This window comes from Arachis hypogaea, chromosome 9 (assembly GCF_003086295.3).
Source record: "Arachis hypogaea cultivar Tifrunner chromosome 9, arahy.Tifrunner.gnm2.J5K5, whole genome shotgun sequence".
Lineage (NCBI taxonomy): Eukaryota > Viridiplantae > Streptophyta > Magnoliopsida > Fabales > Fabaceae > Arachis > Arachis hypogaea.
Window position 1 is genome coordinate 28,685,525 of NC_092044.1, and position 11,336 is coordinate 28,696,860.

Below are 11,336 nucleotides of genomic sequence, written 5' to 3' on the forward strand. Positions count from 1 at the left end.
GACAAGGTTTAGACTTTTCGGATCCTCATGAATGCCGCCATCTATCTAGCTTATACCACGAAGATTCTGTTGGGGAATCTAAGAGATATACGCCCGGCCTAGAGTAGAACGAAAGTGGTTGTCAGTCACGCGCGTTCATAGGTGAGAATGATGATGAGTGTCACGGATCATCACATTCATCAAAGTTAAGTGTAACGTATATCTTGGAATAAGAATAGAAGAGAATTGAATAGAAAGTAATAATAATTGTATTGAAACTTGAGGTACAGCAGAGCTCCACACCCTTAATCTATGGTGTGCAGAAACTCCACTGTTGAAAATACATAAGTGAAAGGTTCAGGCATGGCCGAATGGCCAGCCCCCTTGAGTGATCAAGAGACCGAATAATCAAAGGCTAAACAGTCAAGAGATTAAACTGTCAAAAGATGTCTAATACAATAGTGCATATTTTTGTTTCCCCAACAGAATCTTCGTGGTATAAGTTAGATAGATGGCGGCATTCATGAGGATCCGGAAAGTCTAAACCTTGTCTGTGGTATTCCGAGTAGGACTCTATGATTGAATGACTGTGACGAGCTTCAAACTCCTGAAGGCTGGGCGTGATGACAAGCGCAAAAGAATCAAGGGATTCTATTCCAACCTGATTGAGAACCGACAGATGATTAGCCGTGCTGTGACAGAGCATAGGAACGTTTTCACTGAGAGGATGGGATGTAGCCATTGACAACGGTGATGCCCTACATACAGCTTGCCATGGAAAGGAGTAAGAAGGATTGAGTTGAAGCAGTGGGAGAGCAGGCGTCCTTGAGCCATACAGTATCTTCATTCGCTTATCTGAAATTCCTACCAATGAATCTGCATGAGTATTCTATCCCTTTTATTATTTATTTTCTTATTTCTATTTTCAAAAACCCATAAACCAATTTAATCTGCCTAACTGAGATTTACAAGGTGACCATAGCTTGCTTCATACCAACAATCTCTGCGGGATCGACCCTTACTCACGTAAGGTTTATTACTTGGACGACCCAGTACACTTGCTGGTTAGTTGAACGGAGTTGTGAATTCAACCAGTGCCATAATAATGATTTCATACAAAATAGTTAGAACATTGATCACAATTTCGTCCACCAAGTTTTTGGCGCCGTTGCCAGGGATTGTTCGAGTATGGACAACTGACGGTTCGTCTTGTTGCTCAGATTAGGTAATTTTCTTTTCAAAAATCTTTTTCAAAATTTTTCTTTTATTTTTCGTTTTTCCAAAAATGTTTTTCGAAAAAAAAATAAAATAAAAATACAAAAAATTAGAAAATCATAAAAATCAAAAAAATATTTTGTGTTTTTTGTTTGAGTCTTGTGTTAATTTTTAAAGTTTGGTGTCAATTGCATGCTTTTAAAATTTTTCTTGCATTTTTTCGAAAATTTCATGCATTCATAGTGTTCTTCATGATCTTCAAGTTGTTCTTGACAAGTCTTCTTGTTTGATCTTGATGATTTCTTGTTTTGTGTCTTTTGTTGTTTTTCATGAGCACTTCTGCATTCATATTTTCCATGCATTAAAGATTTCTAAGTTTGGTGTCTTGCATGTTTTCTTTGCATCAAAAATTTTTCAAAATTATGTTCTTGATGTTCATCATGATCTTCAAAGTGTTCTTGGTGTTCATCTTGACATTCATAGCATTCTTGCATGCATCTTGTGTCTTGATCCAAAATTTTCATGTTTTGGGTCATTTTTGTGTTTTTCTTTAAAAATTCAAAAATCAAAAAATATCTTTTCCTTATTTTCCTCCAAATTTTCGAAATTTTGGGTTGACTTGGTCAAAAATTTTTAAAATTAGTTGTTTCTTACAAGTCAAGTCAAAATTTCAATTTTAAAAATCTTATCTTTTCAAAATCTTTTTCAAAAATCATATCTTTTTCATTTTTTTTATAAATTTCGAAAATTTCAAAAATCTTTTTCAAAATATTTTCAAAATCTTTTTCTTATCTTTATATCAAATTTTCGAAAATTAGCTAACAATTAATGTGATTGGTTCAAAAATTTGAAGTTTGTTACTTTCTTGTTAAGAAAGGTTCAATCTTTAAGTTCTAGAATCTTATCCTGTAGTTTCTTGTTAGTTGAGTCTTTTTAAAAATTAAATCTTTTTCAAAATATCTTTTTATTAAAATTTTTATCTTATCTTTTTATCTTTTATCTTATCTTTTTCAAAAATTTTTTTTTTCAAAATTTGATTTCAAAATATCTTATCTAACTTCTTATCCTCTTATCTTTTTCAAAATTTGATTTCAAATCTTTTTCAATCAACTAACTAACTTTTTGTTTGTTTCTTATCTTTTTCAAAACCACCTAACTACTTCTCCCTCTTTAATTTTCGAAAATTCTCCCTCTCTTTTTCAAAAATTCTTTTTGTTTTAAATTTTAATTTTAATTATATTTTGTCTTTGATTTTCGAAAATTACTAACCTCTTTTTCAAAAATTATTTTCGAAAATTTCTCTTCTCTTCTCTTCTTCTATTTAATTATTTAAATACTAACACTTCTCTTCACCTCTCTTCATCCAAAAATCCGAATCCCCATCTTCATTCTTCTACCCCCTTCTTCTTCTACTAACATAAAGGAATCTCTATACTGTGACATAGAGGATTCCTCTTTCTTTTCTTGTTTTCTTCTCTTTCATATGAGCAGGAACAGAGAAAAAGGCACTCTTGTTGAAGTTGATCCAGAACCTGAAAGGACTCTGAAGAGAAAATTAAGAGAAGCTAAATTAAATTATTCTAAAGGTAACCTTTCAGAAATTTTCGAACAAGAGAAGGAGATGGCAGCCGAAAATAATAATAATAATAATGCAAGGAGAATGCTTGGTGACTTCACAAAGCCAACGTCCAAGTTTGATGGAAGAAGCATCTCCATTCCTGCCATTGGAGCCAATAACTTTGAGCTTAAGCCTCAACTAGTTGCATTAATGCAACAAAACTGCAAGTTTTATGGACTTCCATCTGAAGATCCTTATCAGTTTTTAACTGAGTTCTTGCAGATCTGTGAGACTGTAAAGACGAATGGAGTTGATCCTGAAGTCTACAGACTCATGCTTTTCCCTTTTGCTGTAAGAGACAAAGCTAGAATATGGTTGGATTCACAACCTAAGGATAGCCTGGACTCCTGGGATAAGCTGGTCACTGCCTTCTTGGATAAATTCTTTCCTCCTCAAAAGTTGAGCAAGCTGAGAGTGGATGTTCAAACCTTCAAACAAAAAGATGGTGAATCCCTCTATGAAGCTTGGGAAAGATACAAGCAGCTGACCAAAAGATGTCCACCTGACATGTTTTCAGAATGGACCCTATTAGATATATTCTATTATGGTCTCTCTGAATTTTCGAAAATGTCATTGGACCATTCTGCAGGTGGATCTATTCACCTGAAGAAAACGCCTGAAGAGGCTCAAGAACTCATTGATATGGTTGCAAACAACCAGTTCATGTATACCTCTGAGAGGAATTCCGTGAATAATGGGATACCTCAGAAGAAAGGAGTTCTTGAAATTGATGCTCTGAATGCCATATTGGCTCAGAACAAAATGTTGACTCAACAGGTCAACATAATCTCTCAAAATCTGAATGGATTGCAACATGCATCCAACAGTACTAGAGAGGTAGCTTCTGAAGAAGCTTATGATCCTGAGAACCCTGCCATGGCAGAAGTTAATTACATGGGTGAACCTTATGGAAACACCTATAACCCATCATGGAGAAATCACCCAAATTTCTCCTGGAAGGATCAACAAAAGCCTCAACAAGGCTTTAACAATGGTGGACGCAATAGGCTGAGCAATAGTAAGCCATATCCATCATCTTCTCAGCAACAGACAGAGAATTCAGAACAAAACACTTCTAATTTAGCCAATATTGTCTCTGATCTGTCAAAAGCCACTTTCAGTTTCATGAATGAAACAAGATCCTCCATTAGAAATCTGGAGGCACAAGTGGGCCAGCTGAGTAAAAAAGTCATTGAAACTCCTCCCAGTATTCTCCCAAGCAATACAGAAGAGAATCCAAAAGGAGAGTGCAAGGCCATTGATTTGATCAAAGTGGCCGAATGCACTAGGGAGGAGGAGGACGAAAATCCTAGTGAGGAAGACCTCCTGGGACGTCCTTCAAGCAAGAAGGAGTTTCCTATTAAGGATCCAGAGGAATCTGAGGCTCATCTAGAGACCATAGAGATTCCATTAAATCTCCTTCTGCCATTCATGAGCTCTGAAGACTATTCTTCCTCTGAAGAGGATGAAAATGTGACTGGAGAGCAAGTTGCTCAATATTTAGGAGCTATCATGAAGCTGAATGTCAAGCTGTTTGGTAATGAGACTTGGGAAAGTGAACCTCCCTTGCTCATTAGTGAACTAGATACTTGGATTCAGAAAACTCTACCTCAAAAGAAACAAGATCCTGGCAAGTTCTTAATACCTTGTACCATTGGCACCATGAGCTTTGAAAAAGCTCTATGTGATCTGGGGTCAGGGATAAATCTTATGCCACTCTCTATAATGGAGAAGCTGGGAATTATTGAGGTACAACCTGCCTTGTTCTCATTACAATTAGCAGATAAGTCATTGAGACAAGCTTATGGAATAGTAGGGGACGTACTAGTAAAGGTTGAAGGCCTTTACATCCCTGCTGATTTCATAATCCTAAACACTAGGAAGGAAGATGATGAAAGCATCATCCTAGGAAAACCTTTCCTAGCCACAGCAGGAGCTGTGATAGATGTCAACAGAGGAGAATTAGTCCTTCAATTGAATGGGGACTACCTTGTGTTTAAGGCACATGGCCATCCCTCTGTGACAAAAGAGAGTAAGCAGGAAGAGCTTCTCTCAGTTCAGAGTCAAGAAGAACCCACACAGTCAAACTCTGAGTTTGGTGTTGTGAGGCCACAACCAAACTCTAAGTTTGGTGTTAAGACCCCATATCCAAACTCTAAGTTTGGTGTTGGGACTACACTAACATTGACCTGATCACCTTGTGGCTCCATGAGAGCCACTGTCAAGCTATTGACATTAAAGAAGCGCTTGTTGGGAGGCAACCCAAGTTTATTTATCTAATTTTTATTATATTGTTATTTTGTGTTTTATTAGGTACATGATCATGAGGAGTCACGAAAAAATCAAAAAAATTAAAAACATAGTCAAAAACAGAAGAAAAAAATTTTTTCACCCTGGAGGACGCACGGGCTGGCGTTCAACGCCAGTAAGGTGCATCTGGCCGGCGTTCAACGCCAGAACAGAGCACCATTCTGGCGCTGAACGCCAGAAACAAGCAACATCCTGGCGCTGAATGCCAGGAATGTGCCTAGAGAGGAAAAACTGGCGCTGAACGCCAATAACAAGCATGAAACTGGCGTTCAACGCCAGAAACATGCTTTACATGGGCGTTGAACGCCCAGAACGTGCACCAATGGGCGTTTAAACACCAGAATGGTGTGCCAAGGCAATTTACATGCCTATTTGGTGCAGGGATGGAATTCCTTGACACCTCAGGACCTGTGGACCCCACAGGATCATCTCAGGATCTGTGGACCTCACAGGATCCCCACCTACCTCGCCCTCTCTCTTTCCATTCATGGTCATTCCTTCTATTTTTCATTCACCACCTACATCTATCCACTCTTCCCCATACACCCCACCTACCTTTACAATTCAACTTCTCTTTCCCACCCAATCCCACCCATATAGCCGAATCCATCTCCCCTCACTCACCTCCATTTTCTTCTTCTTCTTCTTCCTCTCTTCTTTCTTCTCTTGCTCGAGGGCGAGCAATATTTTAAGTTTGGTGTGGTAAAAGCATAGCTTTTTTGCTTTTCCATTACCATTAATGGCACCTAAGGCCAGAGAAACCTCAAAGGGAAGACAAAAGCTTCCACCTCTGAGTCTTGGGAGATGGAAAGACTATAAGCCGTCATAGCTCAGTGGTAGAACATGTGGCTGCAAATCAAGAGATCCCTGAGATACCTCAGGAAATAAGTTATCCTCCACACAAATATTGGAAGCAACTAAGGGTAGAAACACCAAAATTACTAGGAATCATTCAACAGAAGCAAGGAAGAGACATAGAGGAGCTCAAAAAGCACCATTGGACCTTCAAGAAGGCGCCACCCTCACTCAGGTGGATTCATTCCTTGTTCTTTATTTCTTTCTGTTTTTGATTTTTAATGTTGTGTTTATCTATGTTTTGTGTCTCTACTTCATGATCATTAGTATGTAACCATGCCTTAAAGCTATGAATAAAATCCATTAATCCTTCACCTCTCTTAAATGAAAAATGTTTTAATTCAAAAGAACAAGAAGTACATGAATTTCGAATTTATCCTTGAATTTAATTTAATTATATTGATGTGGTGGCAATACTTTTTGTTTTCTGAATGAATGCTTGAACAGTGCATATTTTTGATCTTGTTGTTTATGAGTGTTAAAATTGTTGGCTCTTGAAAGAATGATGAACAAAGAGAAATGTTATTGATGATTTGAAAAATCATGAAATTGATTCTTGAAGCAAGAAAAAGCAGTGAAAAAGGAAGCTTGCGAAAAAAAAATGGCGAAAAAAATATAGAAAGAAAAAGAAGGAGCAGTAGAAAAAGCCAATAGCCCTTAAAACCAAAAGGCAAGGGTAAAAAGGATCCAAGGCTTTGAGCATCAATGGATAGGAGGGCCCAAGAAAATTAAATCCAGGCCTAAGCGGCTGAATCAAGCTGTCCCTAACCATGTGCTTGTGTCATGAAGGTCCAAGTGAAAAGCTTGAGACTGAGTGGTTAAAGTCGTGATCCAAAGCAAAAGAGTGTGCTTAAGAGCTCTAGACACCACTAACTGGGGACTCTAGCAAAGCTGAGTCACAATCTGAAAAGGTTCACCCAGTCATGTGTCTGTGGCATTTGTGTATCCGGTGGTAATACTGGAAAACAAAGTGCTTAGGGCCACGGCCAAGACTCATAAGTAGCTGTGTTCAAGAATCAACATGCTTAACTAGGAGAGTCAATAACACTATCCCAAATTCTAAGTTCCCAGAGACGCCAATCACTCTGAACTTCAAAGGAAAATGTGAGATGCCAAAACTGTTCAGAAGCAAAAAGTTACAAGTCCCGCTCATCTAATTATAATTAATATTCATTGATATTCTGGAATTTATAGTATATTCTCTTCTTTTTATCCTATTTGATTTTCAGTTGCTTGGGGACAAGCAACAATTTAAGTTTGGTGTTGTGATGAGCGGATAATTTATACGCTTTTTGGCATTGTTTTTAGGTAGTTTTTAGTAAGTTCAAGCTACTTTTAGGGATGTTTTCATTAGTTTTTATGTTAAATTCACATTTCTGGACTTTACTATGAGTTTGTGTATTTTTCTGTGATTTCAGGTAAAATCTGGCTGAAATTGAGGGACTTGAGCAAAACTCTGAAGAAGGCTGACAAAAGGACTGCTGATGCTGTTGGAATCTGACCTCCCTGCACTCGAAATGGATTTTCTGGAGCTACAGAACTCTAATTGGCGCGCTCTCAACGGCGTTGGAAAGTAGACATCCAGAGCTTTCCAGCAATATATAATAGTCTATACTTTATTCGGAGATTGACGACGTAACTTGGCGTTGAACGCCAAGTTCATGCTGCTGTCTAGAGTTAAACGCCCGAAAAACGTCACGATCCGGAGTTGAACGCCCAAAACACATCATAACTCGGAGTTCAACTCCAAAAGAAGCCTCAGCTCGTGAATTGATCAAGCTCAGCCCAAACACACACCAAGTGGGCCCCGAAAGTGGATTTATGCATCAATTACTTACTCATGTAAACCCTAGGAGCTAGTTTATTATAAATAGAACATTTAACTATTGTATTAGATGTCTTTTGACCACGTTTCATCTTTGGTCTCAGTTTTGTATTATTCTTCATCTTAGGAGGCCATTGAGCACGTTTTAGGGGGCTGCCCATTCGGCCATGCCTGAACCTTTTGCTTATGTATTTTCAACGGTGGAGTTTCTGCACACCATAGATTAAGGGTGTGGAGCTCTGCTGTACCTCAAGTATTAATGCAATTCTATTCTCTTTTATTCAAATCTCTCTTATTCTTATTCCAAGATATTCATTCGTACCCAAGAACATGATGAATGTGATGATAAGTAACCCTCATTATCATTCTCACTTATGAACGCACGTGATTGACAACCACTTCCGTTCTACCTGCAACAGAGCTTGAATGTGTATCTCTTAGATTCCCCAACAGAATCTTCGTGGTATAAGTTAGATAGATGGCGGCATTCATGAGGATCCGGAAAGTCTAAACCTTGTCTGTGGTATTCCGAGTAGGACTCTATGATTGAATGACTGTGACGAGCTTCAAACTCCTGAAGGCTGGGCGTGATGACAAGCGCAAAAAAATCAAGGGATTCTATTCCAACCTGATTGAGAACCGACAGATGATTAGCCGTGCTGTGACAGAGCATAGGAACGTTTTCACTGAGAGGATGGGATGTAGCCATTGACAACGGTGATGCCCTACATACAGCTTGCCATGGAAAGGAGTAAGAAGGATTGAGTTGAAGCAGTGGGAGAGCAGGCGTCCTTGAGCCATACAGTATCTTCATTCGCTTATCTGAAATTCCTACCAATGAATCTGCATGAGTATTCTATCCCTTTTATTATTTATTTTCTTATTTCTATTTTCAAAAACCCATAAACCAATTTAATCTGCCTAACTGAGATTTACAAGGTGACCATAGCTTGCTTCATACCAACAATCTCTGTGGGATCGACCCTTACTCACGTAAGGTTTATTACTTGGACGACCCAGTACACTTGCTGGTTAGTTGAACGGAGTTGTGAATTCAACCAGTGCCATAATAATGATTTCATACAAAATAGTTAGAACATTGATCACAATTTCGTCCACCAGTCAAAACTTTGTTCTGAGCCAATATGGCATTCAGAGCATCAATTTCAAGAACTCTTTTCTTTTGAGGTATCCCATTATTCACGGAATTCCTCTCAGACGTGTACATGAATTGGTTGTTTGCAACCATGTCAATGAGTTCTTGAGCCTCTTCAGGCGTTTTCTTCAGGTGAATAGATCCACCTGCAGAATGGTCCAGTGACATTTTTGAAAATTCAGAGAGACCATAATAGAATATATCTAATATGGTCCATTCTGAAAACATGTCAGATGGACATCTTTTGGTCAGCTGCTTGTATCTTTCCCAAGCTTCATAGAGGGATTCACCATCTTTTTGTTTGAAGGTTTGAACATCCACTCTCAGCTTGCTCAGCTTTTGAGGAGGAAAGAATTTATCCAAGAAGGCAGTGACCAGCTTATCCCAGGAGTCCAGGCTATCCTTAGGTTGTGAATCCAACCATATTCTAGCTCTGTCTCTTACAGCAAAAGGGAAAAGCATGAGTCTGTAGACTTCAGGATCAACTCCATTCGTCTTTACAGTCTCACAGATCTGCAAGAACTCAGTTAAAAACTGATAAGGATCTTCAGATGGAAGTCCATAAAACTTGCAGTTTTGTTGCATTAATGCAACTAGCTGAGGTTTCAGCTCAAAGTTATTGGCTCCAATGGCAGGAATGGAGATGCTTCTTCCATCAAACTTGGACGTTGGCTTTGTGAAGTCACCAAGCATTCTCCTTGCATTATTATTATTTTCGGCTGCCATCTCCTTCTCTTGTTCGAAAATTTCTGAAAGGTTACCTTTAGAATAATTTAATTTAGCTTCTCTTAATTTCCTCTTCAGAGTCCTTTCAGGTTCTGGATCAATTTCAACAAGAGTGCCTTTTTCCCTGTTCCTACTCATGTGAAAGAGAAGAAAACAAGAAAAGGAAGAGGAATCCTCTATGTCACAGTATAGAGATTCCTTTATGTTAGTAGAAGAAGAAAGGGGTAGAAGAATCCAAACACAAGGGATATAATAAGTTCGGATTTTTTTTTAGATGAAGAGCGGTGAAGAGAAGTGTTAGTAATTAATTAATTAAATAGAAGAAGAAAAGAGAGGGGAAATTTCGAAAATAATTTTGAAAATGGGGTTAGTAATTTTCGAAAATTAAAGATAAGATAAGTTTAAAATTAAAATTTAAAACAAAAAGAATTTTTGAAAAAGGGATGAGATATTTTCGAAAATTGGAGAGGGAAAAGTAGTTAGGTGGTTTTGAAAAAGATAAGAAACAAACAAAAAGTTAGTTAGTTGATTGAAAAAGATTTGAAATCAAAATTTGAAAAAGATAAGAAGATAAGAAGTTAGATAAGATATTTTGAAATCAAATTTTTGAAAAAGATAAGGTTTTTGAAAAAGATAAGATAAAAAGATAAAAATTTTAATAAAAAGATATTTTGAAAAAGATTTAATTTTAAAAATTACTTAACTAACAAGAAACTGCAAGATAAGATTCTAGAACTTAAAGATTGAACCTTTCTTAACAAGAAAGTAACAAACTTCAAATTTTTGAACCAATCATATTAATTGTTAGCTAATTTTCGAAAATATGATATAAAGTTAAGAAAAATATTTTGAAAAATATTTTGAAAAATATTTTTGAAATTTTCGAAAATAAAAAAAATTGAAAAAGATATGATTTTTGAAAAAGATTTTGAAGAGATAAGATTTTTAAAATTGAAATTTTGACTTGACTTGTAAGAAACAACTAATTTTTAAAAATTTTGACAAAGTCAACCCAAAATTTCGAAAATTTAGAGGGAAATAAGGAAAAGATAATTTTTTTGATTTTTGAATTTTTAAAGAAAAACACAAAAATGACCCAAAACATGAAAATTTTGGATCAAGACACAAGATGCATGCAAGAACACTATGAATGTCAAGATGAACACCAAGAACACTTTGAAGATCATGATGAATATCAAGAACATAATTTTTGAAATTTTTTTTTTGATGCAAAGAAAACATGCAAGACACCAAACTTAGAAATCTTTAATGCATGGACTCTAACAAACAAAAAATGCACATGAAAAACAACAAACAACACAAAACAAGAAATCATCAAGATCAAACAAGAATACTTGTCAAGAACAACTTGAAGATCATGATGAACACTATGAATGCATGGAATTTTCAAAAAAAATGCAAGAAAAATTTTAAAAGCATGCAATTGACACCAAACTTAAAAATTAACACAAGACCAAAGCAAGAAACATGAAATATTTTTGATTTTTATGATTTTCTAATTTTTTTTTATTTTTATTTTAATTTTTTTCGAAAAACATTTTTGGAAAAACGAAAAAGAAAAGAAAAATTTTTGAAAAAGTTTTTGAAAAGAAAATTACCTAATCTGAGCAACAAGATGAACCGTCAGTTGT

General features: G+C 36.4%; 1 non-coding gene across 1 annotated transcript; it reads right to left on the reverse strand.

The window, feature by feature from the left end:
* Positions 1–3,217: 3,217 nt before the first annotated feature.
* LOC112713305 (small nucleolar RNA R71) lies at positions 3,218–3,321 on the reverse strand. Its single transcript, XR_003158278.1, has one exon. It is a non-coding gene; the product is annotated as a small nucleolar RNA R71 (small nucleolar RNA).
* Positions 3,322–11,336: the final 8,015 nt, after the last annotated feature.